Below are 21583 nucleotides of genomic sequence, written 5' to 3'. Positions count from 1 at the left end.
ATGTTTAGTGGTAAGAACAGTCCTAAGGCCTTTCCAGATTTAGGCTATGGGGCATACTTTTGCTTTCCAGACTTGGAGCACTTTTTAACAGTGCCAGGAAAGAACTGCTTGTGTAGTAGACTTAAAGCTAGATAGAGTCAGGAAATGCAAAATTAAAGCCCTTCCCAAGAGCTTGAATTAAAAAACAGGCTTTTTTGTTTGTTTGTTTTATGTAATAATTATGAATTGTGTATCTTACATATAGTTTTGTGAAATTGGACATGGTGATAAAAAAGCTTTTCTTATTTTATAGAGGGCAGTGATAAAGGCACCACACAGTTTTGAAATTTCAAGTATGTTAAATGTTGCTATAAATAAAATCCTATTCAGATTTTTAGATTTAATAAATCTAAAAATACGTTTGCAGTTGTCCTTTGGGTGCAGGAGGAAGTCCTGTGTTTCTCAGTGCTTGCTTCTGGGCAGATTTTCAGTATTGTCAGCATGATACGGGTATAGAACCTTAACCTGAGTGAATAATTTGCTTGAGATTACCAGTCTGTTTTGCAGCTGGGAATAGACTCTGGGTCTCTTATTCCCAGTCTGGTGATCTGTCCAAGAATAGACTAAGGAAACTGGGTATTTGTCTCTTTGGTGGAAAATATGGCTGAGTTGATTTTATAGTGAATATTAAAGATCCAAAAAGTGAACGTGTGAACGTTTAATTTTCTGTTGTAACATTTAAGTGTGGTTTTGCCACACTGAAAGCCTTTGGCCTTTCTTCAAATACATAAAGGACTTGAACATATTTCTCAATGTTACTTTTCATGACATGTGTAGCACATTTACACTTGATTAAAACAGATGTTTATTGTGTTTAACTGTGGGTGGATGTGTTTTTCATGTGGGTATTCTCAGTGGTTAGAGAATAGCAGGTAATTGAGAATGTTTAGTCTTACAAATGCTAGGGAGAATAGTTAACTTCATTAATCTCTGATTAAAAAACCTTTGGCTTTCTTTACTGAAGATGGAATACCTGTGGATTTTCCCCTCAGCTTTTTATACTGTTATTTTCATTATTATTACTTTATTAGCTCTGGACAAAAGTATTTGGTTAACATGTTTTTCAGTAGGCCTCAAAAGAATACCTTTTCTTTTTATAGTATGTGAGTTGCAGTTGAACCTTTTTGTTTTGTTCATTCATAGCCTTTCTTATGCCATTCCTTCTAAATCACAAAAAAATGATAATATTTTTCTTTCTCCTTCCTATTTCCAAAGAACCCTCAAAATTTTTAATCTAGTACCAGAGTTTCTCCACCATAAGTGATTTTGACAATGTTTGGAGACGTTTTTGGTTGTCACACTGGGGAGTCTCCTAGTATTTAGTGGATAGATGCTAGACATCCTACAATGCACACAATAGCTCCCACAACAAAGACTTATCCAGTGCACAATGTCAGTAGTGTTGATGTTGAGAAACCTAGATCTAATATATTGAGAATAATAATTTCCCAAATAACTTAAACCTATAAAAGTTATTTGTAATAACATAGTTCTAATTATGTAGTTATATATTATAACATTATGTAGTTATATTTATAATGGTATTTCTGTATCACATCTGTTATAAATGTTTTTCCAAAGGTGTCGTTGGCATGATTATAGGTCAAAGGTTATAAAGTATATTTTAGAGCATCATTACATAGAACTTTATAGTAGGAAGACTAACAGGTATTACCCTTTCAGTATGTAGATAAGGAAATGGAATTTCAGAGAGATTGAGACTTAACCCAAGGTACCACAGGTAATGCAGAGCTCAGGTCTCTTGTTATTTCTATTATAATTTAATTTTAACTAAATTAAAACTAATTTAAATTATTACTGAGGGAAACAGTATTGTATCATTTTTGCTTGATATACAAATAAAATAATCAAATAAATAAAAATATTATATCATGAGAACGTTAGTAGTCAGTGAATTGTTGCCTTTTCAGATTCACATGTGTTTGTTGAATTCTTCAGCATGGCTTTGTAACCATTGTAAACTTAAGCATCTGCTTTTTAAAAAAATCTTGAAAATTTAAAAAGAGCACATACAATTTAAAAACAAAATTCAGAGTTAATTATGATACCTTAGACAACATTGCGAATGCAAACCCAAACTGGGATTCTTAAAACGTCTGATGGTGTCTTGAATTTAGACATCTGATCTGTTGTGTGAGGATCGCTATAATAGTTATTGTGCTGATTGTTAATCTATTCTAGCAAGAGTGTTTTGGCTAATTTTAGAAAAAGATAATGGAACTTTTGGGTGAAATGTAATCGAGTGAAATATAAATTGGATATTTAGATGAAATATTTTCAAATTAAGCTGTATTTTGTCAGAGGAAGATGTATCTGTAGTGTTCTTTCTGTGTTTGAAATTTTCTGTAGTGCTACTTTTTAAAATATGAAAACAATGAGGACAAAAGACCATGAGAGCAAAGATTTCTTTAAAAATTATTTTAGATAAAAAATAAATTTAAAATGCATATTAGCAAAAAGAAAAATAAAATCAATTGGAAAAGCTGCTTTTAATATTTCGATATGTGGGTTTCTTATATTTTCATTAACCTTTTATAATAGAAAATCTTAAATAGCTGAAAAATATAGTATTATGAATGTCCATATTTCCTTGACCTAGCTTCAGCAGTTAGCAATTAATGGCCAGTCTTGTTTCATCTATACAGGCATACCTCATTTTGTTGTGCTCCACTTTATTGCACCTCACAGATGTTGCGTTTTTAACAAATTGAAGGCAGCAGCATCCTCCACCAGCAAAAAGATTACGAGTTGCTTTATTGCAATACTTACTTTATTGTGATGGTCTGGAACCAAACCTACAATATCTCTGAGGTATGCCTATACCTCTACCCACTTTCTCTCCTCATTATTTAAAACAAACAAAACAAATAAACAAACCTTTATTTTGAAATAATTGTAGACTCACAAGAAGTTGCAGAATTAGTACAGAGTCCTATATATACTTTACCCAGCTTTCCTCCAATGGTGACATCAAAACCAGGAAATTGACACCGGTACATCACTGTTAATTAAATCGTTAACTAAATTTACTCAGTTTTCAACAATTTTTTTAACCTGATTTTATTTTCATGTTCTATGTGGTTTTCTTCCATCTATAAATTCTTGTAACTACCACCACAGCGATAACAGAACTGTTCCATCACTGTAAAGAAAACTCCTCTTGTTACCCTTTATATTTGCACCTCAACCCAAAACTCTTACCTGTCCCCTGCCAACCTATTCTCTCTTCATAGTTCTGTCATTTCAAGAATGGTATATAATGGTATATTAATATATACTTTGTTTAACCATTCACCTGTTGAAGGACTTTCAGTTATTTTGCTATTAAGAATAAAGTGGTTATGAACATTCATGTATATTCAGTTATTTTGCTATTAAGAATAAAGTGGTTATGAACATTCATGTACCGGATTTTGTGTATAATTCTCTGAGATAAAGAGTGAGCTTCCTGGGTTGTGTGGCAAGGACATGCTTATTTTTATAAGAAACTTCCAAAATCTTTTCCATTTTGTACCATTTTACATTCCCATCAGCAATGTATGAGAGATCTGCTTTTTCTTCATCCTTGTCAGCATTTGTTATTACTGCTGTTTTTTTGTTTTAACTGTTCAAATAGATATATAGTGATATCTTATTGTAGTTTTAATTTGCATTTCCCTAATGGCTAATGATATTGAACATCTTTATATGTACTCATTTGCCGTCTGTTTATGTCTTTTGCTCATTTTCTAATCAATTTTTTTTTTTTACTTTTAAGTTAAGAGAGTTCTTTATATATTCTAGATAAAAGACCTTTGTCAGATACATGGTTTGCAAACATTTTTCTCTCAATCTACAGCTTGCTTATCTTTTCATCTTCTTAAACAAGGTCTTTCACAGGACAGTTTTTTTTTTTTTTTAATTTTGATAAGTCTGGTTAATTTTCTTTTATATAGAGCATGCTTCTGGTGCCAGGTCCAAGAACCCTTTTCTCTAGGTCCTGAAAGATCTTACCTGTGTTTTCTTCTAAAAGTTCTATAGTTTCATGTTTAAATTCATGATTTGTTTTGAATTAATTTTTGTACATGATTTAGGTCATTACTCTTGGGTCTTTTTGCCTATGGCTGTGCAACTGTTCCAACACTGTTTGTTGAAAGGACTATTCTTCCTACACTGAATTGTCTTTGCCCCATTGTCAAAAATCAGTTAGGCATATTTGTGTTGGTTTATTTTTGGGTTCTGTATTCTGTTCCATTGATCTATGTGTTTATCTCTCTGTCAGTACCACACTGTCTTATAACTATGTAGTAAGTCTTAACGTCAGGTAGAGTATTCCTCCCACTCTGTCAAGATTGCTCTAGCTATTGTAGTTCCTTGCTTTTTCATATGAATTTTAGAATAATCTTGTCTGTGTCTACAAAAAACTTGCTAGGATTTTGATTGGAATAGTAATAAACCTGTAATTCAGTTGGGGGAGAATTTATTACATATTTTCAATCCATGACTACAGGGTGTCTCTCCATTTAGATCTTCTGTATTATTTTAAAACAAATTCTAGGCATCATATAGTTTTTCTTAAACAGCTTTATTGAGATATAAACTCACATGCCATACAATTTACCCATTGAAAGTGTACATTTCAATTATTTTTAGTGTATTTACAGATTTGTGTAACCATCACCATAATCAATTTTAGAACATTTTCATCACTCTAAAAAGAAACTCTATCCATTAACGGTCACTCTTTATTCCCCCTTTGTCCTAGCCCCTTGCAACCACTAATTTGCTTTTCTCTATGAATTTGTCTATTCTGGACATGTCATATTAATGGAATCATACAATAGGTGGTCTTTTATGTCAGGCTTCTTTAACTTAGCATAATGTTATGTGATGTAGCATGTTTCAGGAGTTCATTCCTTTTTTATTGCTGAATAGTATTCTGTTATATGGATATGCCACATTTTGTCTATCCATTCATCAGTTGACTGACATGCGTTTTTTCCACTTTCAGCTATTATGAATAATGCTGCTGTGAACATTCATGATGTAAGTTTTAATGTGAACATTTATATTCGGTTCTCTTGGATGTGTACCTAGGGGTAAAATTGCTGAGTCATATTCCATAAATCATCACCAAGATAATGTCATGAATCTTTCCCCCTTATGTTTTCTTTTAGGGGTTTTAACCTTTTCAAATCTCATGTGCAAGTCTTTAATCTATTTTGAGTTCATTTTTGTGTATGATATAAGGTAAAGGTCCATTTTCATTCTTTTGAATGTGGATATCTAGTTTTCTCAGCACCATTTGTTGAAAAGCCTATCCTTTCCTCATTGTTTATTCTCGGTACCCTTGTTTAAGATCAGTTTTTTTGTCCATATATGTGTTGGTCTATCTCTAGGCTCTGTTCTCTTTCATTGGTCTGTATGTCTTTATGCTGGTACTATACTGTTTTAATTATTGTAGCTTTGTAATATGGTTTGAAATTAGGACATGTGAGACCTCTAACTTTGTTCTTCTTTAAAATTGTTTTGGCTTTCTTTGTGTTTCCATCTTTTTGAGTTTCTTTGTGGTTCCATTTGATTTTTAGGATTTTATTGTTATTTCAGTAAAAAGGCCATTGGAATTTTGATAGGGATTGCATTGAATCTAAATTGCTTGGAGTAGTATGGCCATTTTAACAGTCCATGAATGTGGGATGTCTTTCCATTTATTTGTATTTCCTTTCATCAGTGTTTTGTAGTTTTCAAAATACAAGTATTTTGCCACCTTGGTTAAGTTTATTCCTAAGTATCTATTCTTTTCTTGCTTCTACTTTTGGAGTCATATCTAAGAAGGCTTTGCCATCTCCAAGGTCACAAAGATTTCCTTCACATAATTTGGTGAAATGTGTTTTCTAAGTTTTATAGCTTTAGCTCTTACTTGTAGGTCTTAAATCCATTTAGATTTAATTTTGTATATGGTATGAGGAAAGCGTCCAACTTGATTCTTTTGCATGTGGTTATATGTTGGTCCCAGCACCATTTGGTGAAGTGATTTTTTTCTCCACTGAATTGTCTTGGCATCCTATTAGAAATTATTTGACTATAAATGTAGGTATTTATTTCTGGACTCTCAATTTTATTCCTTAATCAGTATGTCCATCTTTATGCCCGTACTACAGTGTCTTTGATTACTGAAGCTTTGTCATAAGTTCTGAAACCAGGAAATATGCATCCTCCAACTTTGTTCTCTTTCAAGATTATTTTGTGTATTCTGGGTCCCTTGCAATTTCATATGAATTTTAGGATCAATTTGTCAATTTTTGCAAAAACCACAGTTGAGATTTTGACATGGGTTGTTTTGAATCTGCAGATTAATTTGGTGAAATATTTATATCTTAACAATATTAAGTTTTCCAATCCACGAACACCAGATGTCTATTTCTTTAAGTCTTTGTTAATTTCTTTCAAGTGTTTTATAGTTTTAATACGTCTTGTGCCTCTTGTTAAATTTATTGCTAAGTACTTCCTCTTTTTTGATGCTTTATAAGTGACATTACTTTCTTAATTTTATTGATGCATTGTTCATTGCTAGTATATAGAAATACAGTTGATTTTTGTATAATGTTCTCATGCTCTGCAAACTTGCTTGTTTATTCTTATAGTTTTTTAGTGAATTCTCTAGGGTTTTCTGTATATAAGATCATGTCATCTGCAAATAGAGATAATTTCACCTCTTCCTTCCCAGCATGAATGCTTTTTATTTTATCTTCTTGCCTAATTCCTCTTGCTAGAAAAGTCTAGTACGGTGTTGAATAGAAACAGCAAAAGTAGACATCTTTGTCTTGTTTCTGGTCTTGGGGGAAAGTATTCATTACTTCACCATTAGGTATAATGTCAAGTCTGGGTATTTCATAGATAGTCTTTATCAGCTTGAGGAAAGTTGCTTTTATTTCTGATTTGTTGGGTATTTTTTAATGTGTAAGTTTGTTGGATTTCATCCCATGTTCTTCTGCATTTACTGCGATGATCTACAAAAAAAGAAAGGTTTATGTCCTTTATTCTGTTGACATGGTGTAATAATATACTAGTTGATTTTCAGATGTTTTTGCTTTCCCAAGATAAATCTCACTTGGTCTTGGTGCATAATTGTTGTTATGTGTTAGTGAATTCAGTTTCTAGTATTTTGTTGAGGATTTTTGTGTCCATATTCATAAGAGAGAATGCTTTGTCATTTTCTTGTGATATCTTTACCTTGTGTTGGTATCAGTAATATTGACCTCTTAAATGAATTGAGAGATAGTTATCCCTTGTATTATTTTTGAGAGGAGTTTTACTTCATTAAATTCTTGGTAGAACTCCCCACTGAAGCTTTGTGAGCCTGGAGGTTCTTTTCTTGAGGGAGCTTTTTAATTTAAGAATTTATTTTTTTTAATGGTTATAGAATTATTTAGGTAGATTATGAATTTCATTTTGGTTTAGTTTCGTTAGTGTGATTTTGAGAAATTGGTTAACTTTAAGAGTGTGAAGTTGTTTCGTAGTTTTACCTTATTGTCTTTTTGCTGCAAATCTGTAGTGATACTTCTATTTCAATCCTGATATTGATGATTGATGTTTTCTCTCTTTTTATTATTTATCTGTCTATCTATCTATCTATCCATTCATTCATTCATTCATTTATTTATTTATTGGTGCTTAAGTTTCTTTCTTTTTTACTTAATTTTTATTATGGTGACATTGGTTAGCGAAATCCAGTAAGTTTCAGGTGTACAATACAACAGTAAGGCATATGTATATTGCATTGTGTCTCTCTTTTTATGTTTGTTAGTCAGTGGCTTATAAAATTTTGGCTTCATCGATTTTATCTATTTTAATTTCATTGATTTCTGCTCTTATTTCCTTCCTACTGCTTGTTTTGGATTTATGTTTTGCCTTTTATTTTCTTATTTCTTTTTTAGTTTCTCGGGGCAGGTAATTAAGTTATTGATTTGGGATCTTTCGTCATTTCTAGTGTAAAATATTGTGCTGTAAATTTCCTTTATAATTACTGCTTTATCTGCATTCCACATATTTTCACTTGTGTTTCTCTTCATTTATTTTTATGAATATATTTTAAAATTTTCTTTGCAATTTCCTGTTCGGCTCATGGACTTTTTAGAAATGTGTTATTTTATTCTTGTATGTTTAGAAACTTTTCTGTTGTCTTTCTGTTACTGACTTCTGTTTTGAGTCCACTATATGCTCAGATAATGAACTCTATATTTAAGTTCCTTTAAATTTGTTGAGGTTTGTTTTATGGCCCAAGATATGGTCTGTCTTGGTGAACGTTCCATGGGTGCTTCAAAAGAAATGTGTATCCTACTGTTGATTGATTGTTATTAACATGGCCACTCTGCTTTTTTAAAAAAAATTGTTACAACTTTTTCATTCTTTTACTTTCAGCGTATGTTAGAATTTCTTGTTAGCAACATATAGTTGGATAATTACAAAAATCAACCTGCTAGTCTTTTGATTGGTTTATTTAGACCATCTTCACTTGAGGTAATTATTTATATTAGCACTTAAGTCTGCCATTTTATTATTTGTTTCTTTTCCGTTTTTGTTTGTTTCTCTTTTCTTGCCTTCCTGCAGATTACTAGAACATTTTTTTAAGATTTCATCTTTTATAACTTATAAAAGACCTATTTATAATGTTTTTGATCTGTCTTGGTATACTTTTTGTACTAGTGGTTGTAGTTATTACAATATACATATGTGAGTTTTAACAGTCTGCTGGTAGCCACATTTTATTTGGGTGAAGTGTCAGAACTTCTATTTTACCTTTCTCAACTTTGAAATATAGTTGTCTTGTGTATCAGGTGGTGGTATAATTTTCGTTTCAATTATCAAGTGTAATTTATAAGACTATTGATGGGGAAGATAATCTGTTATATATACCTATAATTTCTTTTTTTCCTTTTGTTTAGAACATTTTCTTAAGCCAGTTTTTATGGGTAGGTCTGCTAGTGACATTTTTTTTTTCAGTTTTTCTTTTGAGAATACTTAAAAAAATATATCCCCTTTGTTCCTTCCTGTTATCTGAGTGTATTCCTCTGAAATTCATATGCTCAGTATGATGGTATTAGGAGTTGGAGTCTTTGGTAGGTTATTAGGTCATGAATGGGGAGCCCTCATGAGTGAGATTAATGTGTCATCTGAGGAAGAGGGCCCTCACCTGACTATGTTGGGACGCTGATTTTGGACTTCCAGCTTCCAGAACTGTGAGAAGTAAATTTCTGTTGTTTATAAACCACCATTCTGTGTTATTTTGTTATAGCAGCCTAAATGGACTAAGACATTCTTGAAGAATAGTTTCATTGGGTATAGAATTCTTGGTTGGTTGGTCTTTTTCTCCCTAGTTTTCAAAAATACTGTACCACTTTTTGTGGCCTTTGAGGTCTCAGATGAGAAATCTGGTGTCATTTGAATCGTTCCATTATAGGTGATATGTCCTTTCTGTCTGGTTGCCTTTCAGGTTTTTTCTTTGTCTTTAGCTTTTGAACATTTAATTATTATGTGTCTTGGTGTAAATTTCTTTGGGTTTATTCTGTTTTGGCTTTGCTCAGTTTAATGCATCTGTAAGTTTGTATTTGCTACATTTGAGAAATTCTCAGCCATTATTTCTTCAAATACTGTTTCAGCCCCTCTCTCATTCTCCTTTCTGTCTGGGGCTCCTGTGATATGAATGTTGGGTCTTTTGTTAGTACTTCAAGACTCTGTGCAAGAACTTTCTCAGACAAGAGAAAGTTCTAAAAGGCATCCAGATAGGAAATGAAGAAGTCAAACCGTCACTATTTGCAGATGACATAATTCTCTATATAGGAAACCTTAAAGACTCCACAGGAACACTACTAGAAACAATAAGCAAATACAGTAAAGTCTCTAGATACAAATTCACTGTTCAAAAATCCATAGCTTTCCTATACTCTAATAATGAAGTATCAGAAAAAGAAGTGGAAAAAATAATTCCTTTTGCAATTGCAACAAAAAGAATAAAATACCTAGGAATAAATTTAATGAAACAAGTGTAGGATCTGTGTAATGAAAACCATAAGACCCTGTTAAAAGAAATCGAAAAAGATACAAAGAAATGGAAAGGTATTCCATTTTCTTGGATTGGAAGAATCAACATAGTTAAAATGACCATATTACCTAAAGCATTTTATGGATTTAATGCAGTCCCCATCAAAATCTCATCAGCATTTTTTAAAGAAATAGAACAAAAACTCATCAGATTTGTATGGAAGCACAAAAGACCCTGAATTGCCAAAGCCATCCTGAGAAAAAAGAATGAGGCTGGAGGCATCGCACTGCCCGATTTCAAATTATACTACAAAGCGACAGTAATGGTATTGGCAGGAAAACAGACACACGGGCCAGTGGAACAGAATCGAGAGTCTAGAAGTAAACCTATATTTATATGGGCAAATAATTTTTGACAAAAAAGCCAAAAACATACGGTGGAGAAAGGAAAGCCTCTTCAATAAATGCTGGGAAGTCTGGGAAGCCCTCTGCAAAAGAATGAAACTAGACTTGTGTTGTCTATCATCACACACCAAAATCAACTCAAAACGGATTAAGGACATGAATATAAGACCTGAAACAATCAAATGCATAGAAGAAAACATAGGAACTAAACTCAGGGACTTTGGACTTAAAGAGGAGTTTATGAATTTGATCTCAAAAGCAAGGGATGTTAAAGCTAAAATAAATGAATGAGACTGCATCAAACTAAAAAGCCTCTGCTCAGCAAAAGAAATTGTCAACAAAGTAAAGAGAGAACCATCCGAATGGGACAATATATTTGCAAGCAATACCTCTGATAAGGGCCTAATCTCCAAAATATACAAAGAACTCATACAACTCAATACCAACAACAAAAAAACGATCCAATCAAAAAATGGGCAGAGGATCTGAACAGACACTTCTCCCTAGAGGACATACAAATGGCCAACAACTTTATGAAAAGATGCTCAATATCGCTCATATCAGGGAAATGCAAATCAAAACCACAATGAGATGCTGTCTCACACCTGTTAGAATAGCTATCATCAACAGGACAAGTAATAACAAATGTTGGAGAGGATGTGGAAGAAGAGGAATCCTCATACACTGCTGGTGGGACTGCAAATTGGTACAGCCACTATGGAAAACAGTATGGCAGTTCCTCAAAAAACTAAGAATTGATCTACCATATGATCCAGCAATCCCTCTACTGGATATTTACCCTAAAGTCTTGAAAACCCATATCCGAAAAGATATTTGCACACCGACATTCATAGCAGCATTATTCACAGTGGCTAGGACGTGGAAGCAACCAAAGTGTCCTACAATAGATGATCAGCTAAAGAAGCTGTGGTACATATCACAATGGAGTATTACTCAGCCATAAGAAGAGATAAAATACTGCCATTTACGACAATATGGATGGACTTCGAGATAGTCATGCTTAGCGAAATAAGCCAGACAGAAAAAGTTGAAAATCACATGATATCACTTATATGTGGGATATAAACCTAAAAGCAACAAATGAGCAGGACAAACAAACAGGGACTCATGGACATGGACAATGGACTAGTGGTTACTACTGGGGTAGGAGAGGAGCGGGGAGATAGACTGGGTAAAGGGAGTCAACTATAGGGGGGTAGGGGAAGGGCGAAGTGGGTAAAGGGGATCAAATATATGGTAGCTGAAGGAAACTGGACTTTGGGTGGTAATTACACAATAGAATATATAGATGTCAAATTATAATGTATACTTGAAAATTATATAATTATATTAACCAGTGTTACCCCAATGAACTTAATAATTTAAAAAAAAAGGACAAAAAAAGACTTAATTTTTTTCGTTTATTTTCTCTCTCTTGTTAAGATTGGGTGAGTTTTATTTTTCTGTCTTCAAGTACAGTGATTTTCATCTCCATGTTTGTATGGAGCCATTACAGTGAGTTTTAAAATTTTCTGTTACAGTAGTTTTCCCTCATCCGTGGTTTTGCTTTTCATGGTTTCAGTTATTCATAGTAAACTGCAGTCCGAAAATATTAAAATTTCCCAAACATCAATATTATCTGCTGCTGACATTCAACCATTGACATCATCATGGCTTTTGATGATCCAGGATCACCTGAAGCAGATGATCCTCCATCTGACTATTGTAGTAGTAGCCTGATGCTACGTCAGAATGCCTGTCATTTACCTCACTTCACCCCATCACGTAGGCATTTTATCATCTCACATCACAAGGAGGAAGGTGATTATAGTACAAGATGTTTTGAGAAAACCACATTCACATAACTTTTATTGTAGTATATTGTTATAATTATTGTATTTTATTATTGTTAATTTCTGACTGTGGTTAGCTTATAAATTAAACTTTATCAGAGGTATGTACGTATAGGAAAAAACAATACATGTAGGGTTCGTTACTATCTGTGGTTTCAGGCATCCATTTGGGGTCTTGAAACATATTCTTCACAAATTAGGGGGACTGCTGTATTCTTCAGTTCTAGAATTTCCTTTTGCTTCTTTTTTATAGCTTCTCTTGCTGAGATTTTCCTTTTTTTCACTTGTTTCAGGAAAATTTATAATTAATTGCTAAAACATTTTTATTATGATTTAAAATTTTTGTTAGATAATTCTAACATTTGATTGATCTTATTGGCCTTAGTTGATTATCTTTTCTCATGTTGTGATTTTCTTGGGTCATTTCTATTTTATTTATTAGGAGATCCTGGGCCCTATTAACATTTTTTATTTTAGCAGGTAGTTACCCTATTTAGATTTAGCATATAGGTCTTGGCCCACTTTTGTGGGCTCTGGTTCTAGTGGCAATTTAATTTTCAGACTCTTTGGTCAGCTTGATTGATCATGATGCTACTGGGCTCCCACTGGTCTTTGCTGGTGCTTCTGAGGGAGCAAAAGGGATTTCCCCATGTCAGGCTTCTAACTGTCTCAGGAGATAATTATGATGGGATCCTCTTACTGGTTCCCCTGATCCCAACATTCGTTCCTGTCTCTGTATCTCTGGGCGAGGGAGGAGAGTTTTGGCCCAAACTAAGCTGCTTGCTCTGGCTGGGTCCCTTAGTTTTGCCTACTTGACTTTGTATCTCAGGGCAGAAAATGGGAGTCTCAGGCCAGGTGGAAAAGGAAGAATTGCTTCTCCTAGTCTTTGCTCTTGGCTGGGCTTCCAGTTTATCTCCCCCTGATATTGTAGAGAGACTCCCGTTTAATTTGGGGGAGGAATGTGACTATCTGGTCTGTCTTCAGTTGCTAAATTTTGGTAGTCAGAAGTGCCAGTATGGATTGCCTTCTTCTGTTGGGTGTAGGGACAGAAAACACTCTGCTCTTCTTCTGTTTGTCCAGTCTCGGGGCCCCAAACTGGTTTGCTGCCTTCTTACCACTTCTCAGAGTTTTCCTTTTGTTGTCTCTTATGTAATTTTCATGGTTTATAGCTGTGTTTAGTGAGGAGGGGCAGGAAAAAACAGATCTCTGCTATTTGTATCCAGACAGAAAGTTCAAATCCCTTAATTTTTGTGAACCTGCATGATCTCCATCTGGTGGGTTATTTCAGCTTTGAAAATAATGGTGTATGGATATATGCTTTGTGAAGTTTTAATTAAGCACTATATAAATGTTTGTTTCAGTTATAAATCACAATATTGGATACCTAAAAAGTTTTTGGGAGGTCAGTTACAACCAGTTCAAGAGGATGAGAGGGAATAGATGCATGCCGTTTTACTAGGGTGCTATCACATAAACAGAATTTTGCTATATAGTTAATTAAAATGAGATTATAAAGTCTGGGTATTTTCTTCAAAGATGTGTTTGTTTAATAGATTATTTGTCTATAAGGTGTTTAATAATTCCAGTAATACATGATAGTGTTTTAATATTAAAACATTTTTCAAAACAGCACTGAAAATCTTGTATTATGCATCCAGTTTAATTTCTTTCTAATTCATAGACTGAAATGGAAAGATAAAAAATTCTGCTTTTATATTTCCCACTTTTGTAATTGAGAATAAATTGACCCAAATAAGAAAATGTCCATTCTAAATTAGTGGAAGGTAGTGTTTCTAAACAATGAGTTAACTTGCTAAATCGACTTCTAATAAAAAAAAAAAATCACTAACATATTTCATGAATTTTCAAACTTAAGACAGTTACTGCAGTTATAGAGAAATCACTGGTCTCCATTGCAGCTACTTCTTGAGATATTCTCTGACTCTGATTGTGAATCTCAGTTTCCTAATCAGATTAAAAACCATTTCCTTTATGTATGGGCACACCTCTACATTGTGTCTAGTGCCTAGTATAATTGTGGGCATGTGTTCTAGAAAGAGGAGATAAGAATGATTGACTTTGGTATTGGATAAGGTGAAAATTGTCAAAAGATGAGCTGGTCTTTTATGAACTATATGCAGGTTTTTACATGAGAGTAATTGTATTTCATATTAGAAGTAATAATTTAAGTTTCCTCTTACCTTTGACTTTTAATAATATGTTGACATGCACTTGAAAATAGTTATTCCTATAATCTTTTGTAGGATTCCCTTACTACAGTGGAATAATTTTTGTGTCATAAAAATTAGATGAATTAAATTTTCTCTGATCACATGGTAACTATTATTATAGGTAGCATTTTAATTTCAAATTTTGTGTTCATTGATGTTAGACTTCAAAGGTGTTTATTATATTATTTGACTCCCAGACCATATCTAAGAGTAACATTAAATATATTTTAACTTGGGAATGACTTTTCCTGTGGTGCTGTGTCAGAAGAGACATTTGTTAGGAGGCACAGGATCTGGTTGAAGTCTTTGACTTGACACTTAGGTGTTGTGACCCTTGTGTACTTAACCCATTGAACCCCAGTTTCAACATCTATGGAACAGAGACAAATAATAATGCCTATCCACGTAGTTGTAAGGGTCAAATGAAATGTTATGTGTGTTTACTGGTTAGGTGATTTGAAAAGGTCAAGGGCAGATGAAAATTTCCAGTTGGTGGCTGTAGGAGTTTCTTTTTCAACTAAGTAGATTAATTGCATTAATTGAAAAGTTTTATGAGATTTTGGCTTGATTTTTGGTGAGAGTAGAAATGGAAAATGGTTCTAGAAAGACCGGGGTAGAGTAATCTCTAAGGTGGTTGGTTTGAATTTGTTGGACTGTTATTCCTCCTTGGGATGGATAGATCTAGATCTGGGTCATAAAAAATATACCGTTAGACCATCATTCATATAGAGTTCTTAAAAGAACACTTATATCCGTGCTTTGTTGCTATTTAGAAATTCTAACCATATTCATAGAATACACTCTTTTCTTTATTAAAAAAAAAACTTCATTCAGAAAGCATCATTAAATCGCAAAAGAACTAATATAAAAGTAGAACTCTACTAATTATGTTAAAATCATTTTCTAGTTAAAGGATGCTAGAGGACTTTTAAAAGATGCTAAAGCATATTTTGTTTCAGATTCTTATGCCACGTGTGCCATTATCTATTCTTTCATTACTTTGGGTTTTTTCTTGATTACAGAGTAGAAGTAGCCTTTTTATTTGGCAGTGCTTGTGAGAGCATAAAAGGTTAAAAATTTGTAAGCATACCCATTTCAATAAAACTTTAAAAATGAGGTTTTAAAAAAGACAATCTTAACCAAAGAACTGTTGCTTATCAGTGAATGGCTTTTCTAGAATGGTCATTTGTAAGTGATGTTGAGGTTTGTAGTATAATGAAGTGATTATAAAACGTTTAAGTTTTGATTAGATTCTTTTTTTTACATTAAATTTTATTTATTGCCTTAGAAATTCATATTCTTGACAGTTTTTGTGGGGGTTTCTTTTACTAACACATTTTTTATCTGAATTTTGATACATTAATTCATAAAACCTCATCTTTTGCAGTCTTACTTTTCTAGGCAAAGATGACAGTCGAAACATAATTTGGTAGACTGAAAATAACACCCTGCAAACAATACAAAGGTATACTTTAAAAATATTCTATGAGGTAGAAGTTGTCCTAGAACTAAAACATGAAGCATGTGAGATATTTGAAAAGCTAAAGAAACTCTTTCTACTTATTGTAAAATATATGCAATTTTTGTAGCTTTCTACCAGTACTTCTGAAAATCATGCTTTACGTTGCTAAGAATTACTGTTTCTGTTTGATAACTGTTTCATAAAGTTTACAGTAGACTCCTTAGTAGGTTCAATCTCTTTATCGTTAAGACCTTCTGGCGTTTTAGGGAAGTTTCCCAGCTGGAGGATAATATTGCCAGAACCTTACCAGGCTGGTTTTGAGAACCAGGTTCTGCTGTTTCATTAGTTTAATGTGGCTTCTCTTGATGCCTTACTGTCATTATCTGCGATTCCATAATTGAGAGATAGTGTTGTGAGGCACTGTTTTAGTTACTTGAAATATATCAGTGAATAAAACAAAAATTCCTGCCCTCGTGGAGCTTATATTATAGTTGGGGGCAGTAAAACTGTAAATATCATAAATAAGTAGGTTATATAATATGTTAAAAGGTGGTAAATACGATGCAGCGTGTATAATGGATACAAGGGGATTTGGGCAAGTGTATGTGGGGGCAGGTTACAATTTTAAATGTTATGGCAGGAAAAAGCCTCATTAACATGATGATTGAGCAAAGGCTTGAAGTAGGTAGGGGACTTTTAGTTCGGAGTACCTCTGGGGAAGATTGTTCCAGGCCTGGGAACTGCCAGTGCTGTAGGCCCTATTGTGGCAGCATACTGGAAGATCTAGAAAGATAAAAAGGTCAGTTCAGTGAGGCATGAGTGGAGTGAGCAAGGGGAAGAGTATAGAAGATGAGATCTGAAAGATGACATGGGAGTGGTGGGAGTAGTGGGGAGGAGCAGATAGCACAGTGGATTGTGAAGGGCCTTGTAGACCATCATAAGGGATAGAAACTTGAAAGGAGAAATGAAATTGATAGATAATGCTAAATGAATTAGGGTTCCAGAGACAGAGACCTTGTGGCAGGTGAGTTAGGGAAAATTATGTGTTTCCATGGTGGAGGAAAGGTGGTGATGGGAAAAATATTCCAAAATTTGTTTATAGATTTAGACTTCGGGGTTGTATTATTTTGTGTGTGGGAGAGTGTATGTATGTTTGAGAGAATCACGTTTATTTTTCTTGTTTCACTATTTTACTTTTTGTTTCTTTCTCTTTTAAATCTCTAGTTATGTTTTTTAAATATATAATAGCCTTAATTTAGGCCTTTCAATAAAAAGCGACGCAAGGTGGGTAGGCTTTTTGTGAAAATGTTTTAAATAGAGCGTTAACATTTCAAAAACATTTGTCCAGTATGTAGATGCTACAGTATTATGTGACGGCATATGTAATGTCTTCATTGTGGACTAGATACATCCAGTCAATTTTTTAAAAGGCTCATAATGTAAAATAATAAAATGTATAATTTCAGATGTTTTTATTTCCTGCATGTAGACTTTGTCATCCTTTTTCTGTTCAACTTTATTTCTGTAGCTATGTTAGAAATTCTAAAAGTTGATTACACTAAAGAACACGGAATACTGAATAGCAGTGTAGGGCAGATAATTTTGCTTTACTTTACCTGTTTTTAATAATGTCTACCACAACATAGTCATGTGTTGCATGAGGACATATCCTGCAGTGATGGGGACTGCATTTACAACCTTAGTCCTCCGTGAGATTACGATGGAGCTGAAAAATTCCTATGGCCTAGTGATGGCCTAGCCCTCCAAACTATGTCTGTTTGGCGTAAGTATTATTTTAGGCTGGTTAATTTTAAGAAATTGCAGACTTGGGAGAAACTCTGAAAACCAAGTAGAAGGTACAATTTGTAAAATACATTTGTAAGGGAAATCTCCATTAGTAAGGGTGTCTCTCTTGTTGGGGGTGGTGATCTTATCTCTAGAAACTCTCATCAGTTCTGAAGACTTACATCTGCTTAACCACCTTACCCTGTTTACTGTGCTTTTACTGGTAACCTCCCATAACTGACTCCCCCCAGCCATATTTTTTTTTGTCTTTAGTGAAATGATCTTTAAGGTGGTGGCTTCAGCCATTTTTGGTGAGTTACCCAGTTTTCCTGGGTCTCTCCCATGTATACATGTTATTAAACTTTTATTTTTTCCTGTTTATCTGTCTCTTATTACAGGATGTCTCAGCCAAGAACCCAGAAAGGTAGAGGGGAAATTATTTTTCTTTTCCTACAGAGTAATAGGTGTGTAGTGGGTCATACCGTCTAGGTTTGTATAAGTGCTCTCTGTGATGTTTGCACAGTGATGAAATCACCTAATGACCCATTGCTCAGAACATATCCCTGTTGTTAAGTGGCATATGACTTTAGTGTGTTTTGTGGCTTTTATTATCTTTTTGATAATAACTATAGAAATAACATTTAAAAATAGTTATACATAATTGAGAAGAATGGCATATATACTCTTGAATGTCTGGGAGCAAAACTTTGAGGCAGCCAATTAGAACTTAATAGAAATACATTTTTTTAAGATAGATTTATTTTGTTTGTAACAAAGCTGACTGGCTTAGGACTAGAAAATGCTGAATTGTCCGAAGGCTGTAGTAGTGTTTGTAATCCCTTGATAAAATTATAGAAACACAACTTCGAATTAATAAACTTGGTTATTTTCTACAGATTTAAAAGTTTTCTTAATTTTTTCTGCTTTTCTGTAGCTTTTATTGATTTGCAAGGTATTTATTGAGCCCTAAGATGTGTTAGGACTGTTATATAAAATACTTCATTATTTTCAAGTAAACAATTATATTTGCCCTGTTGTTTCTAATAAAATTTCAGCTTTTAATCTTCATTATCTCCTTTTCAAATGCCAGGAAAAAATAGTTACACAAAGAAAATTATGTGTCCGATATCAATGCAATATTAACATAAGGTGTTAATTTTCTGCATTAGCCTTGGCTAAAAGATCAGTTATAGCATAATTAAATACCTTTGCCTTGAAAATGTTAAATACTTAATTTTGTATTTTCAGAAACTATATTTTTATGTTTAGACTCTTGAGCTGAGGGGAATGTTACTGTGGGATTTCATCAAGAAATAATACTATTTAAGTAATGGAGGATATCACATAAAATTTTAATGAAACATATTTTGTGCTGTTTCCTATTTTAAGTTGTTTAAGATAATTCTAGGTTATTGCCCTGATTTTAAAGAAATCTTTATCCTCAACTAGAAGTTAAATTTGAAAAAGTCCAGTTAGTGCCTGGGTCATTTTTTATATTTATGATATCATTTAGCACTGATAGGTCATTAAGTGTTAGTTGCTACTAATTTGATTTAATCCAAAAGTATTTACCATGGAAAGAATTTTGTTAGACATAACACATTTAGATACAACTATTTTACCTGACTTTAAGACTGTCTAATCCTGATTCTTTTGTAGGATAACCTGTATTTTCGTACTTTTATAGGATAGAGGGAGGAAACAACAGCTTGGAAATTCAGCCAAGTGATCTGGCAGGATGGGCATTTGCCTGACATGTTTTATAGAGGTAATCCAACACTGTTTTCTTCAGTCTTTATTTTTTTACCTGTGTTAGATGCCCATATGCTTGTACGTGAACACACCTTTAACAACTGCATTTACTAGACAATCTCTTTTCTTTTTTTATTCTTTATATGTAGCATGAATATTATTTATACATAGCATGATACCACTATATATAAATGTAAACATCTGTATATTGAAGTGAATTAACATTATTAGTTTTATAGGATGAAGACCATTATCTTCTCTCACTTAACTAGATTACTTTCATGTCTCTTTTTTAGGCCCCAGTTCCCTTATTTTAGAAAAAAGGAGACGATCCTCTCCTTTCTTGTTGGCCTATGTTGGTGCATACATTGGACCTGTGCTTTTATCTTTCAGAGTGAAAGAAAATTAAATATTTAACAATTTTCACGGTATTTACATATTGCTTAGTGGCACACATTTTCATGTCAATTATTAATGGTCATAAAAATTCTAAAGTTTCTCATAAATTTTATTTGAGAATTCTTTTAAAACAAGTATTTGAAAATATTAGCAGTTTTAGTGGCCATGTTTTCAGATTTTCTCCTTTTTTGCATTTTCTGGTAATTGTCACGTTCAACATTTCACTCCTTACCGACGCTTGTTATAAGAAGAGTACACATATAAGCAGAAGAGAATGTTCTAAGGTTAAAAAAAAAGTGGCTTTCCCCAATCCCATTCACTATTAACGTGTGCGTTTGTGTGTGTGTGTATCCTTCCAGACATTTTCTACATATGCAAGCATTTACATCTATACTTGTATTTACATATTCATCATACAAATGAGATCATACCATACATGTTGTTTAGTAACATATCTTTTTTGTTGTTGTTAACTAATATATCTTTGCATAGCATTCCTTCTTATTCTGTATTCTGTAGTATTCCAATATTTAGATGTACCATAATTATTTTAACTAGTTACCCTTTTACGGCTATTTAGCTTTTTAATTTTTTTGCTGTAACAAATGGTAATATGGTGAATATTCTTGGGTGTGTCTTTGTACATATTTTTAAATATATTTACAGTAGAAATTCCTAACAGAAAAATTATTGGGTGAAAGAGTGTGTGTGTTTAATAATAATTTGGCAGATGAATTGCCTAACTAAAAAGATTCCCCCACTATGGCCATGCCACCCTGAACAAGCCCAATCTCGTCTGATCTCAGAAGCTAAGCAGAGTCGGGCCTGGTTAGTACTTGGATAGGAGACCACCTAGAAATACCAGGTGCTATAGGCTTTAAAAAATAAAAAATAAAAACCAAAAAAACCCAAAAAGATTGCCCCAATATCAGTAGTCTAGGAACATGGGAATCTCTTCATTCCTAGCTAGTGTCAAACTTTTTAGTATTTGTCAGTTTTTTGTTGCCTAGTAGTTTCAAAATTTCATTATGAGTGAGTTTGAGCATTTTTTCCATTATTATTGGGTATATGTATCTTTAGTGATCCATTTAGTCATATGTTGAGCCCCTTGTCATTTGTTAGGTGGATTATTTTCAGTGAATTTTTGCTTACCTTTTGATTGTTTTTGCCTTATAGAATTTTTAATTTTTTATGCTTGAATTTAGTGATCTTTTACTTCATGGCTGGGACTTGGAAGGTTTCTGTGTAAGGTTTAGAAAGTCCTCACCTTTGATTGTAGGACTCACAGTTCACTCCATATTTTAACATCTTTGGATGACATGAATCACTGATTCCTGATGCTTTGACATTGTTATTTTCTTTCTAAGTGACACATAAAATAGTTACGTGTTTTAAGGTTGGTAGTTTTCAATTCAGTGAACTATGGTACCTGAATAAAAGTTATACAGGCTTTTTAAATTACTTTTTATGGTTTAAATTGTTTAAAATCTTGATTAATGTAGAATATATTTGCTATAAGCAATGGATATACAGATTCAGTTTTACTTTTTTCCAGATGGCTAACCAGTTGTCCCCATTTCAGTTATTGAATGATGTATATTTTTTACATAATTGAA

General features: G+C 33.1%; 1 protein-coding gene and 1 pseudogene across 6 annotated transcripts in view; both read left to right on the top strand.

Annotated features, from left to right (window-relative positions):
- Positions 1-21583, top strand: part of ZNF148 (zinc finger protein 148) — a 107992-nt gene that overhangs the window by 13551 nt on the left and 72858 nt on the right. For 5 of the 6 annotated variants that reach the window (XM_039843241.1, XM_039843246.1, XM_039843245.1 and 2 more), the window contains exon 2: positions 19504-19584. The exons of the other annotated variant lie outside the window; for it this stretch is intronic. The gene's annotated coding sequence lies outside the window, so the exon portion shown is untranslated. The remainder of the gene's footprint in view (positions 1-19503; positions 19585-21583) is intronic. 6 annotated transcript variants of the gene reach the window in all.
- LOC120586868 (uncharacterized) lies at positions 20726-20844 on the top strand (annotated as a pseudogene).

The sequence above is a fragment of the Pteropus medius genome, unplaced genomic scaffold (genome assembly GCF_902729225.1).
Source record: "Pteropus medius unplaced genomic scaffold, Ma_sr-lr_union100, whole genome shotgun sequence".
In the NCBI taxonomy this organism is placed as follows: Eukaryota; Metazoa; Chordata; class Mammalia; order Chiroptera; family Pteropodidae; genus Pteropus; species Pteropus medius.
The sequence above is the reverse complement of the archived record's forward strand: the minus strand, read 5'-3'. Positions and strand labels throughout refer to the sequence as shown.